General features: G+C 38.6%; 1 long non-coding RNA gene and 1 pseudogene across 2 annotated transcripts in view; both read left to right on the top strand.

The window, feature by feature from the left end:
- LOC115851230 (uncharacterized) overlaps positions 1–23,704 on the top strand; it is a 153,066-nt gene that overhangs the window by 45,784 nt on the left and 83,578 nt on the right. The window lies entirely within an intron of this gene.
- On the top strand, positions 15,091–15,686 carry LOC115851229 (eukaryotic translation initiation factor 1 pseudogene; annotated as a pseudogene).

The following is a 23,704-nucleotide window of genomic DNA, read 5'->3' as shown; positions in this document are numbered from 1 at the left end:
CTCTGTCAAGATCGTCTTAGTTATTCTAGGGCATGAGCCCTTCCACATAAATTTTAGAATAAGCTTGTGTTTGAATAAAGAAGTCCTAGTTGGGGTTTTGATGGGAATTGCATTAAAACTATAGATCAATTTGGGGAGGATTGACATTTTTAGTTCACTGAGTCTTCCAACCCATGAACATGGTTTGTTTTTCTGTTTATTTTGATATTTGATTGCTTTTGTCAGTATAATTTTCACCTTACATATACTGTATATGTTTTTAAAAGTTGTGTCTAATATATCATTTTCTTATTTATTTGTGTAATTATTTATTTATTTATTTTTGGCTGCATTGGGTCTTCGTTGCTGCACGCGGGCTTTTCTCTAGTTGTGGTGAGCGGGGGCTACTCTTCATTGCAGTGCACGATCTTCTCATTGCGGTGGCTTCTGTTGTTGCGGAGCACGGGCTCTAGGCACATGGGCTTCAGTAGTTGTGGCACGTGGGCTCAGTAGTTGTGGCTCGCGGGCTCTAGAGCACAGGCTCAGTAGTTGTGGCATGCGGGCTCAGTGGTTGTGGCAAACGGGCTTAGTTGCTCCACGGCATGTGGGATCTTCCAGAGCAGGGCTCGAACACATGTCCCCTGCATTGGCAGGCAGATTCTTAACCACTGCGCTACCAGGGAAGTCCTATAATTTTCTTTAGAGTAGTTGTAAATGATACTGTGTTTTTAACAATGGTTTCCATAAGGTCATTGTTAGTATATAGAAATGAGATTGAGTTTTGTGGTGATAGTGTATCTCGTGACTTTGATGAATTTACTTATTAGTTCTAGGGGTTTGTTGTTGTTGTGTGTGTGTGTGTGTGTGTGTGTGTGTGTGTGTGTGTGTGTGTGTTTGGTAGATTCCTTGGGATGTTCTAGGTAGACAGTCATGTCATCTTCACATAGGGATAGTTTGTCCCTCCAACATGTGCGTACTTTACGTCTTATTCTTGCCCCGCTGTAACCGCTGGAGCTTCTGGTGGGAGCAGGTTTTCTGTCATTGTTCCCAGAGTCGGGGGAAAGCATTCAACTTTCATCAGTACGTAGGATGTTTGCTGTAAGCATTTTCTTCATGGTCTTTATCAAGTTGAGGTAATTTTCCTCTTTGATTGGTGAGAGCTTTTTATCATAAATGTGTTGGTTTTTGTCAAATCTTTTTCTGTATCAGTTGGTATCATCTGATTTTTCTTTAGCTTGTTGATATGGTTGATTGTGATATTTTGATTTTGTATAATGTAATGTGTCAGTATTTGAAGATCTGCATAGTTCAGTGAACTGGTGTTTCCACATGATTAATGCATGGTGTTACAAAACCATGCACTGGTAAAGATCCATTCATTCAAAGTGGAAGATAGGCCAATAGATTTTAATTCTTAAGGTTACAAAAAGTTTCCAGATATGGCTTCAGATTCTACAATTCACATAGCCTTTAAGAAACATGCACTCATCATATTTTGGAGTAGCATCAAAGAAGATTATTCACGATTATCTGAAAGAACTATTAAAAATACTTCTTCCTTCCCCAACACATATCTTCAACCAAAACAACATAGTGCAGCAATTTGAATGCAAAAGCAAGTATGAGAATCAGCTGTCTTATTTTAGGTTAGACATTAAGGAGATTTGAAAAATATAAAACCATGCCACTCATTTCACTAAATTTATTTTTGTTTTAGAATATATAGTTAATTTTCCAAAATAGATTATTTATGTTGAAACATAATGGATTGATTTGTTAACTTAAATGAATTCAAAAGTAAATGAAAAATTCTTAGTTTTAACTTACAATTTTCTAAATATTGGTAGATGTAAACTATATAAACGAAAGCTCTTTGAGGTCCTCAATAATTTTTAAGAGTTTGAAGGGGTATTGAGACCAAAAAGTTTAGGAACTATTGCCCTATGATAGGATTACTCTGGCTTTAAATAATTTCTTGGATTCATTTTAGTAAGATATTTTTCTAAAACCTTGCCCATTTGATAAGATTTAAAATTTATTGGCATGAAATTGTTTATCGTATCCTGTATCATTTTTATTATTTGATTTTTATTATAATTTTAAAATGTTGATACTGCTCGAAACTTATAGAAAAATTATAAGAATAATACATGGACATACTATATAGTTTTTACCCAGATTAAAGAATAATTTTATTTTTGTTTTATACTGTTTTTAATTGATTTATTGTTTATTCATGTCCCTTCTTTCTTACTCTCTCTACATGTAGCTATTTGCACTTGAAATAAGGCTAGTTCAAATTGAGATGATCTGTAAGTCTAAACTACACAACAGTTTTTGGAAACTTGGTACAAAAAATATAAACTTTCTCATTAAAATGTTTTATATTGATTATGTGCTGAAATAATATTTTTGTATACTGGGTTAAAGCAAATATCAAAATTAAATCATTTATTTTGATTTTTAAAATGTGGCCACCAGAAAATTTAGAGTTATACATATGGCTTGCATAATATTTCTATTGAATTACATCCATATAAATTTATTTTTCAAAACCATTGAGAGTAAGTTGGAGACATAATAGCCTTTGTGCCAAAGCACATTATCATGCCTTTCCTAAGAACAATGACATCCTCTTACATAAATACACACAGTTACCAAAGCCAGGAAATGTGACATTAATACATAGTGTACCATCATCTGTTTGTCTAATCCACAGTTCATTTCCAATTAACATTTAAACATTTTTAATAACTATCTTCCCGTTCCAAGATGAGGCATTTCACGTAAGGATCATGTCTTCTAGTCTCCTCCAACTCGGAAGAGGCTTTCTTTGTCTTGACCTTGACTTTTTGAAGAGCACAGGTCAATTCTTCTGCAAAATTTCTTCCTTGTGATTAGATGCTTGTTTTGTCAGGAGTGATGTGTTCTTATTGTAGCAACACGAGATTGGTTTGTTTTGATGATCTTGTTTATGTTCATAACTTGGTTAATATTCTTTGCATCAGGTTTCTCTATTATAAAGTCAGTATTTTTCCTTTTATAATTAATAAACATTTTGGGGGTGGATACCTTGTAATTATATAAATATTCATTTGTCATCAAACTTTTACCTACTAATTTTAACATCCATTGATGAATTTTGCCATTTAGGAGCATAGATTTTTACTTCCTTTCTTTAAACTCATTTGTTTTCTAATAAATTATGAGAAATATGAAACAGTACAAATTAAAAGTGTTATCCTCAGGATTTCTGCAAATGTCTAAAAATTATACCCCTTTTCTATGTAAAGTTTTGAGCCAGTAGCAGTGAAGTTATTTAACAGCTTGTTTATATTCATGAATCATAAAATTGTCCCTTTCATTTATTATTTTTTTCCTGTTTATTTGGAAGAGGAGAAAGACTAGAAATGGTCAATCATTAAGAAAAAAATCAATCTTTGTTAACTGGCCTTTAAGATTTATCATTAGTTATTGCATTCAAATTTTTTAAAGTCTCAAGATATTTGTCTGATTTGTGTCCTTGCAGACACACCTGTCGGGTAAGTGTCAACACAAATAAACACCTTTTCTTTTCCTGTTGCTGGGTCGGCTCATGGCTGCATTCACGGGGCACTTTTGCTGAAAACTTTCCAGTCATCTCCTGGTTAGATGAAGCTTATCTTTGACTACATTCCTCAGAAGGGCTCATGGTGACAAAACACCCCAGTTCTTGCATGTTTAACCCTGTTTTCTGTGCCTGGTACACAGGTTCTCTTACTGAACTTTTGCAAATGGTGCTCCATTGTTTTGTACGTGGTTGTTTTTAGAAGCTAGATGTCTGTCTGATTCCTCGAGGCCTTGAGGGTGTTGCCCTTCAGCTTTGAAGCCTGAGGTTTTACTGGCACGCATCTCAGGGGCCGTTGTTCCCATCAGTTCCCTGTCAGGCCAGCGCTCTCCACATGTGGGTGGAGGGTCTCCTTTCCTCCCCTGGGAAGTCTCCCTAGATGACAGTTTTACATGTTTACCCCATCCCATTCCTCGGGTTCTGGTTGCTCGAGATGTCTTTCATCTGCCTTTCATCCCACTTTATTCCATTTTCATTCTTAACCCTTTTACTTCTTTTTATACCATTTCCATTTCTTTTGGTTGTTTTCTTGCCTTTCTTCAATGCTCTTAATTACATTTTTTTAAAACATCTTTATTGGAGTATAATTGCTTTACAATGTTGTATTAGTCTCTGCTGTATCACAAAGTGAATCAGCTATACATGTACATATACATCCCCATATCCCTTCCCTCTTGAGCCTCCCTCCCACCCTCCCTATCCCACCCCTCTAGGTGGACACAAAGCACCGAGCTGATCTCCCTGTGCTATGCGGCTGCTTCCCACTAGCTATCTGTTTTACATTTGGTAGTGTATATATGTCCATGCCACTCTCTCACTTTGTCCCAGCTTACCTTTCCCCCTCCCTGTGTCCTCAAGTTCATTCTCTAAGTCTGCATCTTTATTCCTGTCCTGCCCCTAGGTTCTTCAGAACCATTTTTTTGTTTTTTCTAGATTACATATATATGTGTTAGCATACGGTATTTGTTTTTCTCTTTCTGATTTTACTCTGTATGACAGACTCTAGGTCCACCCACCTCACTACAAATAACTGAATTTTATTTCTTTTTATGGCTGAGTAATATTCCATTGTATATATGTGCCACATCTTTATCCATTCATCTGTTGATGGACACTTCGGTTGCTTCCATGTCCTGGCTATTGTAAACAGTGCTGCAGTGAACATTGTGGTACATGACTCTTTCTGAATTATGGTTTTCTCAGGGTATATGCCCAGTACTGGGATTGCTGGGTCGTATGGTAGTTCAATTTTTTAGTTTTTTAAGGAACCTCCATACTGTTCTCTATAGTGGCTGTATCAATTTACATTCTCACCCATTGCAAGAGGGTTCCCTTTTCTCCACACCATCTCCAGCATTTATTGTTTGTAGATTTTTTGATGATGGCCATTCTGACCATTGTGAGGTGATACCTCAGTGTAGTTTTGATTTGCATTTCTCTAATGATTAGTGATGATGGGCACCCTTTCATGTGTTTGTTGGCAATCTGTATATCTTCTTTGCAGAATGTCTATTTAGGTCATCTGCCCATTTTTGGATTGGGTTGTTTGTTTTTTTAATATTGAGCTGCATGAGCTGTTTATATATTTTGGAGATTAATCCTTTGTCCATTGGTTCATTTGCAAATATTTTCTCCCATTCTGAGGGTTGTCTTTTCATCTTGTTTATGGTTCCCTTTGCTGTGCAAAAGCTTTCAAGTTTCATTAGGTCCCATTTGTTTGTTTTTGTTTTTCTGTCCATTTCTCTAGGAGGTGGGTCAAAAAGGATCTTGCTGTGATTTATGTTATAGAGTGTTCTGCCTATGTTTTCCTCTAAGAGCTTTATAGTGTCTGGCCTTACATTTAGGTCTTTAGTCTATTTTGAGTTTATTTTTGTGTATGGTGTTAGGGAGTGTTGTAATTTCATTCTTTTACATGTAGCTGTACAGTTTTCCCAGCACCACTTATTGAAGAGGCTGTCTTTTCTCTGTTGTATATTCTTGCCTCCTTTATCAAAGATAAGGTAACCATACGTGCATAGGTTTGTCTCTGGGCTTTCTATCCTGTTCCACTGATCTATATTTCTGGTTTTGTGCCAGTACCATACTGTGTTGATTACTGTAGCTTTGTAGTATAGTCTGAAGTCCGGGAGCCTGATTCCTCCAGCTCTGTTTTTCTTGCTCAAGATTGCCTTGGCTATTCAGGGTCTTTTATGTTTCCATACAAATTGTGCAACTTTTTGTTCTAGTTCTGTGAAAAATGCAATTGGTAGTTTGATACAGATTGCATTGAATCGGTAGATTGCTTTGGATAGTATAGTAATTTTCAGAATGTTGATTCTTCCAATCCAAGAACATGGTATATCTCTCCATCTGTTTGTATCATCTTTAATTTCTTTCATCAGTGTCTTATAGGTTTCTGCATACAGGTCTTTTGTCTCCTTAGATAGGTTTATTCCTAGGTATTTTATTCTTTTCATTGCAATGGTAAATGGGAGCGTTTCCTTAATTTCTCTTTCATATTTTTCATCATTAGTGTATAGGAATGCAAGAGATTTCTGTGCATTAATTTTGTATCCTGCTACTTTACCAAATTCATGGATTAGCTCTAGTAGTTTTCTGGTAGCATCTTTATGATTCTCTATATATAGTATCATGTCATCTGCAAACAGTGACAGTTTTACTTCTTCTTTTCTGATTTTGATTCCTTTTATTTCTTTTTCTTCTCTGATTGCTGTGGCTAAAACTTCCAAAACTATGTTGAATAATGGTGGTGAGAGTGGGCAACCTTGTCTTGCTCCTGATCTTAGTGGAAATGGTTTCAGTTTTTCACCATGGAGAATGATGTTGGTTGTGGATTTGTCATATATGGCCTTTGTTATGTTGAGGTAAATTCCCTCTGTGTTAATTGCATTTTTATTTGAGTCTGTTCTTCCTTGTTCACCTTGTAATTTATCCTACTTTCTGAGGGAGACTCATGTAGACAGCAAGCAATCAACTGACTTGCAGGCTAGATACAGTCATTTTCAGTAACACATAGGTATGAAGTTCACTCCAAGACACTCTTTCTGAGGAAAGAAATTTACTTGAGTAAATATTCCAATAAATTGAGGGTTGGGAAAAAAGGGAAGCCTTGAGATCCAGAACGTGATTAATCCAACCCGAGATGTAATGAAGGGAATCCCCAGACTTCAGCTGTGCATCAGGTTTAGAAAACACTAGGCCCAGATTCCTGCATGTGGATGGAGGGTTCTGGGGAAATCTCCAGGAAGAAAGGGGCTCCAGGCAGTAAACAGTGATATTGAAAAATAGAACATCTTCAAGATATGATGAAAGTTTTTTAATTAATAAAAAATAAAAAGAAAATTAGAGAGTTGAAGAAAATGAAGCAAAGCATTTATGGTCCTGGTATGAAAGAAATTAAAATGAGTTTAAGCACCATGATTGTTAGCAATTTATGTAACGTGAGAGTGTGTATTTGATTAAGCTTGATTCTAGGAATATTTTGCTTCTGATGCCTAAATAGTTGTCCTGTGGGGTCTTGGAGAAGGAGTGTTACGTGACTGAATGATTAATGATATTTACACAAGTATCATAAGGTAAGGGCTGGTTATGATTTTGAATTTTTCCTTATCATCCATAAACTAAGGATAGAAAATTTGGTTATAGTTATAGAAACCACATAACTGTTGACACCTTGACCATTTAAAATTTGGCTAAGAGATGTGAGAGGTGAAAGTGGGAGGCTTGGTTGTGATGGTGGGATGGCCCGTATCCTCGCTGTAGACAGATGTACACGCTGTGGACCACACAAAACGAATCACAGTATAGTTGTGAAGCCCCGGGACCGAGAGGTCTGCAGAGAGTTCTGTGTTCTAACTGAGGTACATTCTGTTCTTTTGCAGTAGAGAGCCAGGAGGCACAGTTGGTTATAAACACGGAATCAGCCTTGCTGTTGAGAGGCGCTGTCTTTGTGGTGGGCTTGTGAGTGGGGAGAGCTGAGATGAACAGGTGTTGATTTTGAGCACAAAGTCTGAACCGCACACATCATCACCATGAGCATCCCATTAATGTGATGATTTTTTGTGCTAAAGGGATGCTGGCGAACGTTTAACATGATTCTGAGAGCACGAAAGAAGTTCAATATTTGGGGCACTTTGATTAATATGAAACACTGACAGAAAGAACTGGCTACAATACTTTTATTTTGAATTATTACTTCCTGTCAATATGAAGTGGAATATTATTGTTGGGTCAGTTGCTGTCCTTGGTCCAGTTAACTGTGGACAAATGACATGGCAGTTCTGGCTGTTACCCCGTGGGTAGGGGCAAGCTCCAATGCTAGAAATTATATAGTCTAAAGAGTAGTTTTGTACTTTTTAATTTGTGTATGAGATTATATCACAGAAATGTTATTCACTATGTGTATTGCAGAAGAAAACTGATTGAGAACTATTGCTGTATATATTTAGGATTTACTCAATATGGGGCCAATGTATGTGAATAAACCAGTGAAAAGAGAGGCCTTAATTGAAATTGCAAGGTCCTAGAAGGAAGCTAAGAATACCTGAGCTTGGGAAAAAAGGAGGAGGAACAGGAAGAGAACAATTTGTAGGAAAATCTCTCCTTTTGGTTTTAGGAATGATTTAAAGGATCAGCGTTTCAGCTTGTAGAAGACAGGAGAGCTGTCCTTAAGTCTGTAGAGTTATCATGTAGGAAGAGTCCACTTGCTTCTTGGCTTCCATGTTGCTGAACTAGGTCCCAGGGTTGGAAGTTTCTGAAAGATTTATTTTTAGCTCAGTGTAACAAAGAGCTTCCAAACTACCAAAGAAATTGATCATTTCCACCAATTAAAGTGGCTTAAAAAGAATGCGTTCTGTTCAAAAGAACTTTCCTCCTACTCTAGGCAGACAGGCATCACAGGTTACAGTGGCCATGGGTGGGGTGAGTGGTTCTACCAGTAACTCACAAGTTGCTTTACAACCCCATGACCATAGGAGTCCGGTCCCCGGACTCTTCCATTTCAAATACCTTATTATGAAAAAGTTTAAGCATACATTCAATACATAGTAGATCTCCATGCACCCATCACCCAACGTCAACAGTTACCAACTCAATTCTCGTTTCAGCTCCCCGCCCCCAACACATGCTCTATTTATTTTGAGGAAACTCTGGCACGGTATACTTCTAGCTGTAAATATTTCAGTAAATAGTAATATCCTCAAAAGATAAGGACTCTTGGCCATATATATTGAACCATCCTCTACTGAGGTGTAACTTACACACCCCTGGCCATAGTCTTGATAGGTAAGACAAATCCCTCCGTCTCTTGCCATGTTTTTCTTCTACCACCTTAGTCCAACCACCATGATCTCTCTCCTGGACCACTTTCACGTGACCTCCTCTTGTCCACCCGGCAGCCAGACCATCTTTCTGAAACATCAAGCAGACTGTGTCAGTCTTCTACTCCCTGTGGTGGCCATCCCGCTGCCTAGAATAAGATAAGAGCTTCCCACTGTGGCCTCTCAGACCTGCCCGGGGCCCGCCTCCACCCACTCTCCTCCTGGCCCAATAAGTTCCACCCGCGTAGGCGTAGTTTAACATCTCCCAGTCATTTCTGTTTCACACCAAGCCGTCTGCGTTAGAACTTCTGCCCTTGCTCTTCTTCCCGACTAGAATGATTTTCCAGAAATTTTCTCATGAACGGCTTCCTGCCTTTCAGATCTCAGTTCCTTAATCATGTCTTCAGAGAGACCTCTGACCACCTGATCTGAACAGTCTTCTCTCTTGTTCTCTGTCCTATCGCCCCGTTTCAGTCTCCATAGCACACGGTTCTCTAGAAGCAGTCTGTCTGTCAGCACAGAACCTCAGTTTTGCTCCTTTGAGTCTGTTTTTGTTACTGGCGCAGAAGGACACTTTAATATTTTCCAGAGATGAAGACTTGCAGGCACACTGGCAGCTTCTGGGTTTGCTTCTGTAAAGTGATCCCTCAGTCTTGTGTGTGGTTGTTGGTCCTGATTCCTTTAGATGGAAGTATTTGGGAAAGGTATTGGGTTAAATGGAGACACAAATCTGAAATAATGTTGCTATTTTCTGCTGGAAGCAACTATTCCAACGTGGATGTATTGGGCATGAAAACTAAACAATAATTGTTTCTATTTATCATTAGCAATTCATACAAATCTATATGGAAAACTGCATTCTCTGAACTTCATCTTTGGCCTCCTTCATTGCCCTTTCCTAACTTGCCAAGTTTTGTATTATCCTGACTTCAAAAAAGGTGGAAATTTCCCAAGTATGGGTGGTCTTGTTTCAGGCAGATAGCACATTGTGAAATTATTACACCACGTTTTAACCAGAGCACAGTTGTTTTAAGCTATATTAAGTACATCTGGGTAACAGCTAGTAAGTTTCACTTCCAAGGATAAGGTGAACTACTGGAAAATATCTTATTGCTTTTAAATTTTGCCTTTGCTTTCCATGATTTATGTCATATTATAAAAGAAAGAAAGAAAAAAGAACTTCTGATGGATGAGTCTGTTTTTTCCCCTGTTGCTGAATTTAAGAATTTGAAGTAGTTCATGGTCTCCTTTATAAATATAAATAGTTCATGAGGTCTCCTCTCATGCCTTTTAATTGTCAAACCCAAGAAAATCTAATAATAGATCTTTGAGCTTTAAAGAAAATTATGGAAAGGGGATATGGGCACTAAGTAGTGCTGCCTTGTGCTTGGCGTGCCGGGAGACCTATGCTCAGACTTTGGTTCTGAGCAGAGTTCATTTGCTGCTCCTCAAGTTCTCTATGATTGATGGCAATGTATTAGCTCACAATCCTGCCAGGTATGGGAATTACATTTATAGCCTCAAGAAAATAAGTGACTTATTGAAAATTATGGAGCTAGTTCATAGCAGAGCACGTGTTATAAGAGGTCTCCAGAATCCTAGGTGGGTGTTTTCCCACTATACTGTGGTAGCCTTTCAGTACAATTTAGAATTTTACTTGTGAATGGTTAGCTATCTTAATTTTTAGATAAGTCATCTTATAAAATTATACTTTAAATGGTTCACAGAATTAAAAAGATATTCATAGGTATCTTTTACATTAAAATATTCTTGTAGATGAGTAGAAAATACAAATGATTTCAAGTTTTACCTGGATGAGAAATTTGTATATCCAGACATTAGAGTATATGAAGTTACCAAGGAGGGAATTTAAGATAAGAGCTAACGGTGACCAAGAAAAAAGAAAGAAGACTCAAATTACTGAAATCAGAAATGGAAGTGGAGACATCACTGACTATCTTACAAATGAGCTACTGTATGACAGTAATGTATGTAGCTTGGGTGAAACGGAAACAGTCCTAGAAAGATACAAATTAGTGAAATTGACTCAAGAATAAATAGAAAATTCTAGTAGATTTCTAACAAGAGACTAAATTGTAATAATAATTTTAAAACTTCCCACAAAGAAAATCCAGGACAAGATGGCTTCATTGGTAACTCCTACCAAACAAGAAGAATTAATACCACTTCTTCACAAAATCTTCCAAGAAATTAGAGGGAACACATCACAACTCCTTCAGTGAGGTCAGTATTACTCTGATTAAAAAAAAAAAATCAAAAGAACTGAAAATTAAGACCAATATCTGTTATGAATATAGACACAAAAATACTCAACAAATGACTAGCAAATCAAATCCAGCAAAATATAAAAAAGATTATACACCATTACCCAGTGAGATTTATCCCAGGAATGCAAGGTTGGCTTAACAAAAAAGTAAATTAATGTAATATGTTATGTCAATAAACAAAATAAAACATATGATCATCTCAATAGGCACACAAAAATCATTTGACAAAATTTAACACCCATTTATGAATATTCAAACCATGACAACAATAGAAGAACTTCTTCAAAATGATAAAGTCTATCTGTGAAAAACTCACAGCTAACATCATCGTTAATTTTGAAAGACTGGATACTTTCCCCCAAAGATGAGGAAAAATACAAGGGTGTCCACTCCTGCCACTTCTATTTGTGATCGTCCTGGAGGTTCTAGTTGGGGCACTTAGGCAGGAAACACACATACACATTTACATCTTGAGAATCATTACCAGCTGGTGATCCATTACCAATTACTTATGGGATTGTCGTCCCTCTCAAGTGTCTCGGGATAAAAACAAATGACAGTCATTGTGATAGATGAAACCCAAGGTCTCTTCTGCCCATGTGGCTCTACGAACACAGAGCTCCTTTCCTTTGGGGTGCCCAGAAGTGGAATCTCAGTGCCATGCCATTTTGCCTCTGACTTTTCTGACTTTGAACACGGATGTATGGTCTGTTGAAACAGGAGTCTGAGACCTTACTGCATGGCTGCCGTCTTTAGGAAACCACTAGACTCCACTTGGGCAGAACTCTCTTAGGACCTTCCTCAGGATATAGGAGGATTCGCCACTAATTCCTATTTAGTCACGGTTGTCACTCCCACAGAAACACATTTTCAGTCATTCCCGATCACTCCTGGGCGTGGGATATAAAACCCGTTGTGTATCTGCCACTTGTTCCTCTAACCTCACGTCCTACTGTCCTGCAAAACTCTTTGCCCAACCTGCTGAATTCCACGCCCTTTCCATAGACTCTGTTCTCTCACACAGCTGTGCCTTCCCCTGTGCTAGCTCTTCTTTCTGGAGAAGTTCTCTCCACTTGTCCCCTCCCTAATTCTTATTTGTCCTTCAAGCCCTACCTACCCTACCCAGGGTGCTCTCCCCTGGGGCTTTGTCTTCTTCTGGGTGAGGATCACCTCCCAGATCCTTTACAGACCTGTTAACTTACTCTTCTGTTTCTGTTCTACACTTTCATCTCCTACAAACTCTGCATCTCCAGAGTCTAGCATATTAGTTACCATAAACCACAGATGCTCAGAAGTATGTGCTGAATTGATACTGACAGTTAGAGGACCTCATGGTGACACAGATCCAGTGATAACTCCCCTTCAAGGCGTACCTTCATCCTAGGCATCTATTTTTTCTGAAGTTACCTTGTCCTGGGGGCCTGGTTGAGACATTGTCAGAAGTAGGAGCCTAAGCTTCTTATTTTAGTTAAGCTGTGAAAAGAACATACTCTACCCATCGACCTTGAAAGGTACACCTTTATCACATCAAAAATTGAAAACACTTAAAGCCCTGAGTTTTATATGACTAAAATTAACAAAATTTCAAAAATAATTGAATATAATTACTGTGCAAGTTTGGGTGTTCTGCTGAAGGCTTGGCAGTGGAGTTAAATCCTCACTTAATGAAAATAGGAATAAAAATAGGAAAATACGCCAGGCTTGGTGACAAGCACTGCTTCCACCCGCTGCTCACTTCCAGACTGAAGAATCCCGCAGGCACCTGCATCGAATCCATGAACCTACACGTCTGTGCAGGGCGCTAGGAAACCGCCTCCTGGCCTCTGCCTGGAGATCAAGAGGTGGCCGATTCCCTAACATCGGGAGGGTCTTCAGAAGGTGCTCAGTGGTGAGAAAACATGACAGATATCCTTTATGGAAGACAGACCAGAGTCTTTGCTAAGTGGATGTGCGTGTGATGGCACGATCGTGGGATTACACAGAGGAGGCTGAACGGTTTCCTTTGTGCCTCTCTTACACCTTGGTAGTGATGTGGGGACATTATCCTGTTCATATCTGTTAGGAGGGAGAATGTTTGAAGATGCTTGTTGTAAAATCAAGGATTTTGAAATGTAGGTGTTGTTAATATGCACTTGTTTCCCCACTAAGAGTTAACATTGCAGTAGTCGTTGTTGGTCCAAGGAGGGGCACAGCAAGGATGAGCTTCAGCAGGAAAACATACAAAGGCTGAAGGTCATTGTTAATTGCAGAAAACATCATTGCTTCCTAACTCTTTCACATAAATATGTAAATATGAGCGTGTGAAAACTGACCTAAGGAAACTGGCAGCAATCACTTTTATTAAAATATTAAAGTCAAGAGAATATAATTTTATGTATCAGATGTAACACATTCAAACATTCATACATTCATTCAATCAAAATTACTTAGTGCCATGAAAAACAGTAACAGACAGGCTGGTGAGATCCTTGTTTTCATAAAACTTAATCTAGTGAAGAACACAGACAGTAAATGTGAAAAAACCAAACTAATGCTGGGCAGCGTTCGGGTCTCTGACAAAAGCAGTGGGGTTTGGTGTGGAGGGGCCCTCACGAGTGGGGACTATGAAATCAAAGCACAAATAAACTCTCTAAAATGCAAAAGACGTTGCTGTTGTTTCAGAAATCATGGGGGTGTGTGTGTGTGTGTGTGTGTGTGTGTGTTATGTTTTAGGTAGGTTTGTAACACTTCTCAGAAAAATAATTCTCTAATCATAGACTTTAGACCTGTGTCTCAGACAACGTTAAAATTCAACCTTTTGGTAAGTGATGTATTATTTTTATCTGATCCACAGAATAGAGAGGTAAAAGGCATTGTAAGCGGGGTAGGGGGGAGGCGTGGCCGCTGGACCTCTGACCCCCTTCAGGACAGAGCTGTTCTTTACCAGCAGCGAACACCAGGTTCACACACCCTGGAACCAAGTCCCTCAGGCGAGAGCCCAAAACCTGTGTTGGGTTTTTGCACAGTTGAGGCCATTTCCTCCCCCCGTAAAAGCCAAATGGGTACATGTGTTGTGAGGCAGACGTGGGGTCCGACGTGTGTGCGTAACTCACGGAGAGTGGACGCATCTGTGCATTTGGGTCCAGAGAACCAGAACTTTGTGACAGGAGGGCTTGAGGCCGTGGAGGCGAGGTTCCCCCTGCAGCTTGGGGACCGTCGGTGTGCTGGGCCCCGCGTCTCCAGTGACATATCTGTAGCTGTTTGTACTTGCAGCTTTTGAGCCCTGGCCACGGAAGATGGTTCATATTATATTTAATGGTTGTTGATCTAATATCTGGCAAGTGCGAGAGTTCTGTTCCTGACGGTCTGGCGGGGCCCTCAGCTCTGCGCTCCCTCACCGCTGCGGCCTCCAGCCCCGAGCAGCTGTGGTCACATTACAAGAATGTGACAGTTGGACTGTAGTTTCAGGCCTGCTCAGTTTCTTTGTAAATGATTTATAAGCCCAACTTGAAAAAAATCTATCTTTAAATAAGTTGCAGCGTTGGAGTTATGTCCAACGTGTAGGATTCCTATTACACATAATTCTATTATTACTAGTTATGGCACAGTCCTAGCAAAGTCTGTGAATTATAAAAATATGGCAAAAATTTTTTTTGCATTTAAGGATAAATGGTGTTCAAGAGAACAGAATACCAAAGGAAAAGGTACAATAACAAAAGTTTCCACATATAAAGCCCACAGACCTTACTGCAAGTGTGCTGGTGTGGTAAATCTCCCTGAATCTTTAAGATGGTGGCCCGTTTAAACGGGGTTTGTCCAAAGCTCACTGCTTTCATTTACTTACTGAAGGACAAGCCAGAGTTGAATTAAAAAGTGGATCATAGCCCCAGTCACTGAGCCGCCGCCGAGAACCCAGCAGCCTCCCCCTCGAGCCCCCTCGCTTCCCGACGCTCCGTACCCCCCGCCCGCCTTCTCCAGCCGCCGCCTTCCGCAGGCCGTTTCCACCGAGGAAAAGGAATCGTATCGTATGTCCGCCATCCAGAACCTCCACTCTTTCGACCCCTTTGCTGATGCAAGTAAGGGTGATGATCTTATATCCGTATAAGAATTCAACAGAGAAACGGCAGGAAGACCCTTACTACTGTCCAGGGGATCGCTGATGATTACGATAAAAAGAAGCTAGTGAAGGCGTTTAAGAAGAAATTTGCCTGCGAGGGAACTGTAATTGAGCGTCCAGAATATGGAGAAGTAATTCAGCTACAGGGTGACCAGCGCAAGAACATATGCCAGTTCCTCGCAGAGATTGGACTGGCTAAGGGCGATCAGCTGAAGGTTCATGGGTTTTAAGTGCTCCTGGCTCGTTGAAGCTTAAGTGAGGATTTCCTTGCATGAGTAGAATTTTCCTTCTGTCCCTTGTCACAAGTTTACAGACCTCGCAGCTTGTGTAATGTAACCACTTGGGGTCTGCTGTTAACTTGGACGAGTGTAACTGCTTCACGCAATAAACTGAAAACAGCCATGCTGTGTAGTCTTGAAGTCCCTCATTTAAACAGAGGTCAAGCAGTAGGCGCCTGGCAGGGTCCGGCCTGAGACAAAGCAATAACAGTGATGTGTCAGCCAAGTCCAGAGCCCTGAGATCACAGACGGCTATGTCTGGCCAGAAGCTCCCAGCAATCCCTCTACAGAGTTCCCTGCCCTAAGAGAATGTCGCCACCTGAACAGCCCTCGGTGAAGCTGAGAGTGGAGGATGGGGTGAGGCAGCGACGGCAGCTGTACTGCTAGAGGGAGTCTTTGATCGTCAGGGAATCTGGTATCTCCAGATCTGGTATCTCCTGGTATCTCCAACGTGACCAGGAGGGCAGAGCTTAGAGCAGCCACCTTCGTTCTATTGAGGTGATAGGACATCTGGCTTGCCACCAAGGTCTTTCTGACTAGACATATCCCAGCTGATCGATGAGCAAACTAGAATGTGAGGCCAACCTTCTATCAGAGTTAAACTTTGGACAAGGGAACAAATTTCAAACCGATGTATCAGTCAACGTAGCTGTAGAGCTCGCAACTTACTAGCAGCGGCTGCCCAATGCCACGTGAAGTAACAAGCTGGTTTTTGGTTTTCTTTGGGGTTTTTTCCCCTTCAGTTTTAATGTTATGTAATGTATTTAAACACTTATTTATATAAAACTTGTTTTCAGAAAAAAAAAAGTGGATCATTGCTCTGATATAATGAGTGTGGTTTGTCCATGATTAATAAAACCCTCTATTCTTAGTATAACTTGTAGAGTATGAAGTCATTTTATGGGACATTTAAGATACAGATAAACAAAAATATGTTGGTGGAAATTTATTTTTTACTTCAGAGAAGATATTATTTCTAAATACGTGCCCACTTTTGAACAGTATATATTATTTTGGAAAATAGAAAATATACGTGAACAAAACAAAGCGAACAAACAAAAGGGAAAACCAAAAGCTCTTAGTTATTAGGTGCTCACACCCGGAAGTAAGCGCTGTTGACATGTTAATGTTTAAACTTTGAGATTTTTTTCCTGAATATGTGTGTATACAACACATGCACATGCATATGGACATAGGAATATGAGATCCTATTGCAGATACTGGCTTTTAGTCTAATTTTTCAAGTCATCAGCTTCGATGTTTGCATCTAGTTCTCATACAGGGGTGCCCCATGGTTCATGTAGTCAGTCTTCTGGTGCTGCATTCAGACTGCTTCTCATTGTTTTGCTGAGATGTACAATGCTATCATGAACACCTAGTAGATGCATTTTTATACTTGTGTGATTATTTCCCTACAATAATTTTCAGAAGTGTAATTGCTGAGTCAGTTCCCTCACTTTTTTAACAGCTTTCGATAAATATTGACAAATTTTCTCCGAAAAGGTAGGGCCAACTTATATATCTGCTAGTAGAGTGTGAAGAAACTGTCTACATCAAAAAATAGAAATTATTATTTTTAAAATATTTGTTAGCCCAGATCACAGGCCTATGCCCAAACTGTAAGGGCCTAGGAGAGAGAGTAACTTACGGTTTCCGTTCTTGTGAATGGAGTTCCTCATTTTTGCCTCCACAACTCACGAAGGGGCTTCTCCAAAGCAGAAAGAGTCTCAGTTATCAGACAGCAAGAAAGGGAACTGTGCTTAGTATCTTGGGCATGTATTTCATTTTTCTGTGAATTATTTGTTCACCCTTTAAATTATTTTTTCATTAAAATACCTTTTTTGGGGCTTCCCTGGTGGCACAGTGGTTAAGAATCCGCCTGCCAATGCAGGGGACACGGGTCCGAGCCCTGGTCCAGAAAGATACCACATGCCACGGAGCAACTAAGCCCGTGCGCCACAACTACTGAGCCTGTGCTCTAGGGGTCGTGGGCCACAACTACTGAGCCTGTGTGCCACAACTGAGCCTGCCCACCTAGAGCCTGTGCTCCGTAACAAGGGAAGCCACTGCAATGAGAAGCCTGTACACTGCAACGAAGAGTAGCCCCTGTTTGCTGCAACTAGAGAAAGCCCGCATGCAGCAACAAAGACCCAATGCAGCCAAAAATTAAAAAAAACACACACCTCTTTTTCTCTTTAACTATTAACCTCTTTCCATATGTGAGCAATATTTTTTCTCAGTTTATGATATTTAAAATTTCCAAGATCTGTTTTTTTTATTAGACTTAGGAGAACTGCCCCCAGGATTACATATTCATTGATATTTCCCTAATTTTGTTTCATATTTACTACTTTGTTCTTATATATTTTTAATTTTATTTAAAATATAATCCTTGTGGATTATATTTGTATGTATGGTATGAGGTAAGGCTATTAACCCATTTATTTTTCTTCTAAAGGATTATCTAGGTATCCCAATTACTGATCATTTATTTCTTACTGATTTAAAATTCCAAATCCTTCATATAATGTTCTTAGGTCTGTTTCTCAGCATTAGTTTCCAGCACAGTCCACTGATTCTGATTATGCAGCTTTATAATAACTATTCCTCAGTATCCTTTTAAAAACATTTTACTTAGTTGTTCTTTAAAAATAATTTTATTATGCAAAGTTCCAAATATATCCAAAAGTAAGGAGAATGCTCTAACGAACCCCCTCTTACCATGGCCAGCTACAAGTTTATCAACACTGAACCAGTCTATTGATATTATTTACTCCAACCCCTAACCTCAAGATCATTTTGAAGCAAATCCCAGATGTTATTTCATCTGTAAATATTTTAGTATGTATTTTTATTAGATATTTTTATTGAGGTGCAATTTACATGACTTAAGATTCTTCATTTTCAACTGTGCAATTCAGCTGGTTTGAGCGTTTTTGTATATTGTACAACTCTCACCAGCCATCTGTTCCAAAACATTTCTATCATCCCCAAAGAGGCCCCATACCTATTAGAATCAGTGTCAACTCCGGCACCGCCAACCCCCTGAGCCACTAATCTACTTTTGGCTCTTCGGCTTTGCCTTTTCTGAATATTCCATATAAATGGAATCTTACAGTATATGTCCTTTGTGTCTGGTGCTCTTCATTTAGCATGATGTTTTCAAGATTGTATCAGTGTTTCGTTCCTTTTTATGGCTGAAAAATATTCCAGTGTGCGTATGCCACATTTTGCTTATGTATTCATCTGTTGATGGATTTTTGTGTTGTTTCTAATTTTTGACTATAACAAATAATGCTGCTGTGAGGAGTCATATACAAGTTTTTCTCTAAACATATCTTTTCATTTCTCTTGTGTGTATGTGTAGGAATGAAACTTATCAGTCATATGGTAATTCTATTTTTAGAAAGTTTGAGGAACTGCCGAACTTTTATACAGTGGCTGCATTATTTTAAATTTCTATAGCAGTGTGAAAGGCTCCTGATTTTTCCACATCTTTGCCAACACTTATTATCTTCTATTTTCTTTTTTTTTTATAGCTATTCTAGTGGGTGTGAATGGCATCTCATAGTTTTTATTTGCATTTTCCTAGAGATTAATTATGTTGAACACCTTCTCATGTGCTGGTTGGCCATCTGTATATCTCTATGTCTTTTCTGGAGAAATTCCTTCCTTTGGAGATATTCTATTCCAATTCTTTGGAGAAATTTTATTTAAGTCCTTTGTCCATTTTAAACTGGGTTATTTGACATATATTGTTTAGTTGTAATATTTCCTTATATATCCTGGATATTGGACCTTTATCAGACAGTTAACTGGCAACTATTTCCTCCCATTCTGTGGGTTGTCTTTTTACTTTCTTTATAAAATCCTTTAATACACAAAAATCTTTCATTTTAATGAAGTTCAATTTGTCTTTTTTTCTTTGGGTGCCTGTGGTTTAGGTGTCATATCAAAGGATCATTTGCCAAAGCCAAAGTTATAGAAATGTACCCCCATGTTTTCTTCTAAGAGTTTTGTAGTATTAGTGCTGACATTTAGGTCTTTGATTCATTTTGAACTGATTTTTCCCTATGGTGTGAGGTAGGGGTCCAAATCCATTTTTTGGCTCAGGGATATGCAGTTATCCCATACTGTTTGTTGAAAGGATGATTGTTTTCTTGCATTGAATCGTCTTGGAAACCTTGTCAAAAATCAATTGACCATTGATTATGAATGTATTTTGGGGCTCTCAGTTCTATTCCATTGTTTTAAATATCTATCCCTATCCCACTACCACACTGTCTTGGTTACTGTAGCTTTGTAGTAAGTTTTGAAATTGAGAAGTGTGAGTCTTCCAACTTTGTCCTTTTTCAGGATTGTTTTGGCTATTCGGGTCCCTTGCATTTCATATGAGTTTTAGGACCAGGTTGTACTTTTGTGCATAAAAAGAAATTGGAATTTTGATAAGGATTGCACTGAATCTCTAATTCAATTTTGGGGGTATTTGTATTGTAACAATATTGTTTTCCATACCATGAATACTGGGTGTCTATTTATTTATTTGTTTATTTATTTATTTTTATGGATCGTATGGTAGTTTTATTTTTAATTGTTTGAGAAACCTCCATAGTAGCTGCACCAATTTGAATACCACCAACAGTGCATGAGGTTTCCCTTTTCTCCACATCTTCACCAACACTTGTTATTTGTTGTTTTTTTGATAATAGCCATTCTGAGAGGTGTGAGGTGGTATCTCGTTGTTTCGATTTGTATTTGCCTGATGATTTGTGATACTAAGCATCTTTTCATGTGTCTGTTGGCCATCAGTGTGTCTTCTTTGGAAAGTGTCTATTCAGGTCCTCTGCCCATTTTTTAATCGGGTTGTTTTCTCTTTTGATGTTGAGTTGTATATGTTCTTTGTACATTTTAGATATTAACCCATTATTGGAAATATCTTTTGCAAATATCTTCTCCCATTCAGTAGGCGACTTTTTCATTTTGTTGATAGTTTCCTTTGCTGTGCAAAAGCTTTTTAGTTTGATACAGTCCCATTTGTTTATTTTTGCTTTTGTTTCCCTTGCCTGAAGAGACGTATCCAAAAAAATATTGCTAAGACTTATTTAAAAGAGAGAACTGCCTATGTTTTCTTCTGGGAGTTTTATGGGTTTAGGCCTTATATTTAAGTCTCTAATCCATTTTGAGTTTATTTTTGTATACGGTGTGAGAAAGTAGTACAGTTTTATTCTCTTTTGATTTATTTAGATCTTATTTAATACAACAGTGTTCCATAGTTTTCACTGTAAAAGTCATGCACATCTTTTGTTAAATTAATTCTAATGAATAAGCTAATTGTTAAACTAATCAATAAAACGAATATTTTATTCTTTTTGATGCTATTTTAAATTGTTTTCTTAATTTAATTTCAGAATGTTCACTACTAGTATATAGAAATGCAACTAATTTTTGTATATCCATCTAGTATGCTGCAACCTGGCTGACCTAGTTTGTTAGCTATAATAGATATTTTTAATGGATTTTTGAACTTTCAATATATAAGCTCATGCCATGTGCAAATAGAGATAGCTTTGTGTCTTCTTTTCCATTGTAGATGGCTTTTATTTCTTTTTTCTTATCTAACTGTTCTGGCTGTAACCTCCAGTACAATGTTGTATAGAAATTATGAGAGCAAACATCCTTGTCATGTTCCAAATCTTAGGCAAAAGTGTTCAGTCTTTCATCATTAAGTATGATGTTAGGGGCTTCCCTTGTAGCACAGTGGTTAAGAATCTGCCTGCCAGTGCAGGGGACAAGGGTTCGAGCCCTGGTCAGGGAAGATCCCACATGCTGCAGAGCAACTAAGCCCATGCACCACAATTACTGAGCCTGCGCTGTAGAGCCCATGAGCCACAACTACTGAAGCTCTCATGTCTAGAGCCTGTGCTCTGCAACAAGAGAAGCCACTGCAATGAGAAGCCCACGGACCGCAACAAAGAGTAGCCCCCACTTGCCACAACTAGAGAAAGCCCATGTGCAGCAACAAAGACCCAATTCAGCCAAAAATTAATAAATTTATTAAAAAAAGTATGATGTTAGCTGTGAATTTTTCATAAATGGCCTCTATCAGGTAGAGGAAGGTCTTCTCTATTTCTAGTTTGTTGAATGTTTTTATCATGAAAGGGTGTTGCATTTTTTTCAATTTTTTCTGCATCTATTGAGATGATCGTATGTTTATTCTATTGATATGATGTATTACCTGAATTGATTTTTCTATATTCTACTAACTGGGATAAATCTCACTTGATTATAAGGTATAACCCTTTTTATATGTTGTTGCATTCAGTTCTCCTGTATTTTGTTGAGGACTTTTGCCTCTATGTTTATGAGGAATATTGCTGTATAATTCCCTTTCCTAGTGATGTCATTGTCTGGCTTTTGTATCAGAGAAATACTGGCCTCATAGAATGAGTTATAAAGCGTTCACTTCTCTTCTTTTTGGAAAATTTGAGAATGATTGGTATTAATTCTTCTTTATAGTTTTAGCAGAATTCACCAATAAATATATTGAGTGCTCAGTGTTTCTTTGTTGGAAGTTGTAATTTTCATCATCATCATCATCATCATCACTCAGTCTTCTTAGCTAATAGGTCTATTACTTCTTGAGTCAGTTTTGGCAGTTTGTGCATTTATAGGAATTGTTCCATTTCATCCAGGCTATCTGATTTGTTGGCATACAAATGTTCGTGGTATTCCCTTACAGCCTTTTTCATTTCTGTAAGGTCAGCATAATGTCTCCTCTTTCATTCCTTAGTTTGTGTCTTCTCTCTCTCTTTTATACATTGCTTGCCCATAAACATAGATTTATATTTATTATTTATAATTATTGCTTTATATATCTGTCTTTTATATCAGATTAAAAATACAAGGAGTTACAAACAAACATACATTTATTCTTTTATATTTACCTATTTAGTCTCCTTTACTGGTGCTCTTTATTTCTTCATGTGGACTCGAGTTATTATCTAGTGTCTTTCTATTCAGCCTGAAGGGCTCCCTTTAGCATTTGTTGTAGGGTATGTCTGCTCATGACAGACCCTTTTGGTTTTTATCTGCAGGTTTCTTAATTTCTCCTTCTTCTTCTTTTTTTTGGCCACACAGCGCGGCATGCAGGATCTCAGTTCCCTGACCAGGGGTTGAACCTGTGCCCCCTTGCATTGGAAGCACGGAGTTTTAACCACTGGGCCACCAGGGAAGTCCCCTCTCCTTCGTTTTAAAGGGTAGTCTTTCTGGATATAGGGTGGTTGAAATGGTTTTTTTTCTTTCAGCACTTTCAGTATGGCACCCCACTGCCTTTTGGAATCCGTGGTTTCTGACGTTAATCTCATTTGTGATAACTGGTACATGATGGATTGCTTCTGTCTTGCTGCTTTCAAGATCATCTCTTTGTTTTTGTCTTCGGATAATTTCATTATGATGTATCTAGGTGTACATCTATAAATTTATTCTACTTAGAGTTTGTTGAGCTTCTTGAATGTATAGAATAATGGTTTTCATCAAATTTGGGAATTTTTCAGCCAATAGTTTTTGAAATAATATTTCTGATTCTTTCTCTCTCTCTTTGCCTTGTGGGGCTCCCGGTATGTGTCATGCTGGTATGTCTGATGGTGTCCCACAGGTTTCTGAGACTCTTCTCCTTTTTCTTCATTCTTTTTCCATCCAGTCCTCAGATGGGTACTCTATTGACCTAGCTCAAAGTTCATTGATTCTTCTAACAACTGGAGTTGCTGTTGAATCCCTCTGGTGAGTTTTTCATATCAGTTATTGTATTTTTTTTTTTTTTTTTGAGGTACGCGGGCCTCTCACTGCTGTGGCCTCTCCCGTTGCGGAGCACAGGCTCCGGACGCGCGGGCTCAGCGGCCATGGCTCACGGGCCCAGCCGCTCCGCGGCATGTGGGATCCTCCCGGACCGGGGCACGAACCCGCGTCCCCTGCATCGGCAGGCGGACTCTCAACCACTGCGCCACCAGGGAAGCCCTATTGTACTTTTTAACGTCAGAATTTCTATTTCATTCCTCTTTATGATTTCTCACTCTTTACCGAACAATTTCTGTTTGGTGAGACCTCATTCTCAAACTTCCCTTCGGTTTTAGGCATAGCTT

Source organism: Globicephala melas, chromosome 14 (genome assembly GCF_963455315.2).
Source record: "Globicephala melas chromosome 14, mGloMel1.2, whole genome shotgun sequence".
In the NCBI taxonomy this organism is placed as follows: domain Eukaryota; kingdom Metazoa; phylum Chordata; class Mammalia; order Artiodactyla; family Delphinidae; genus Globicephala; species Globicephala melas.
The sequence above is the reverse complement of the archived record's forward strand: the minus strand, read 5'-3'. Positions and strand labels throughout refer to the sequence as shown.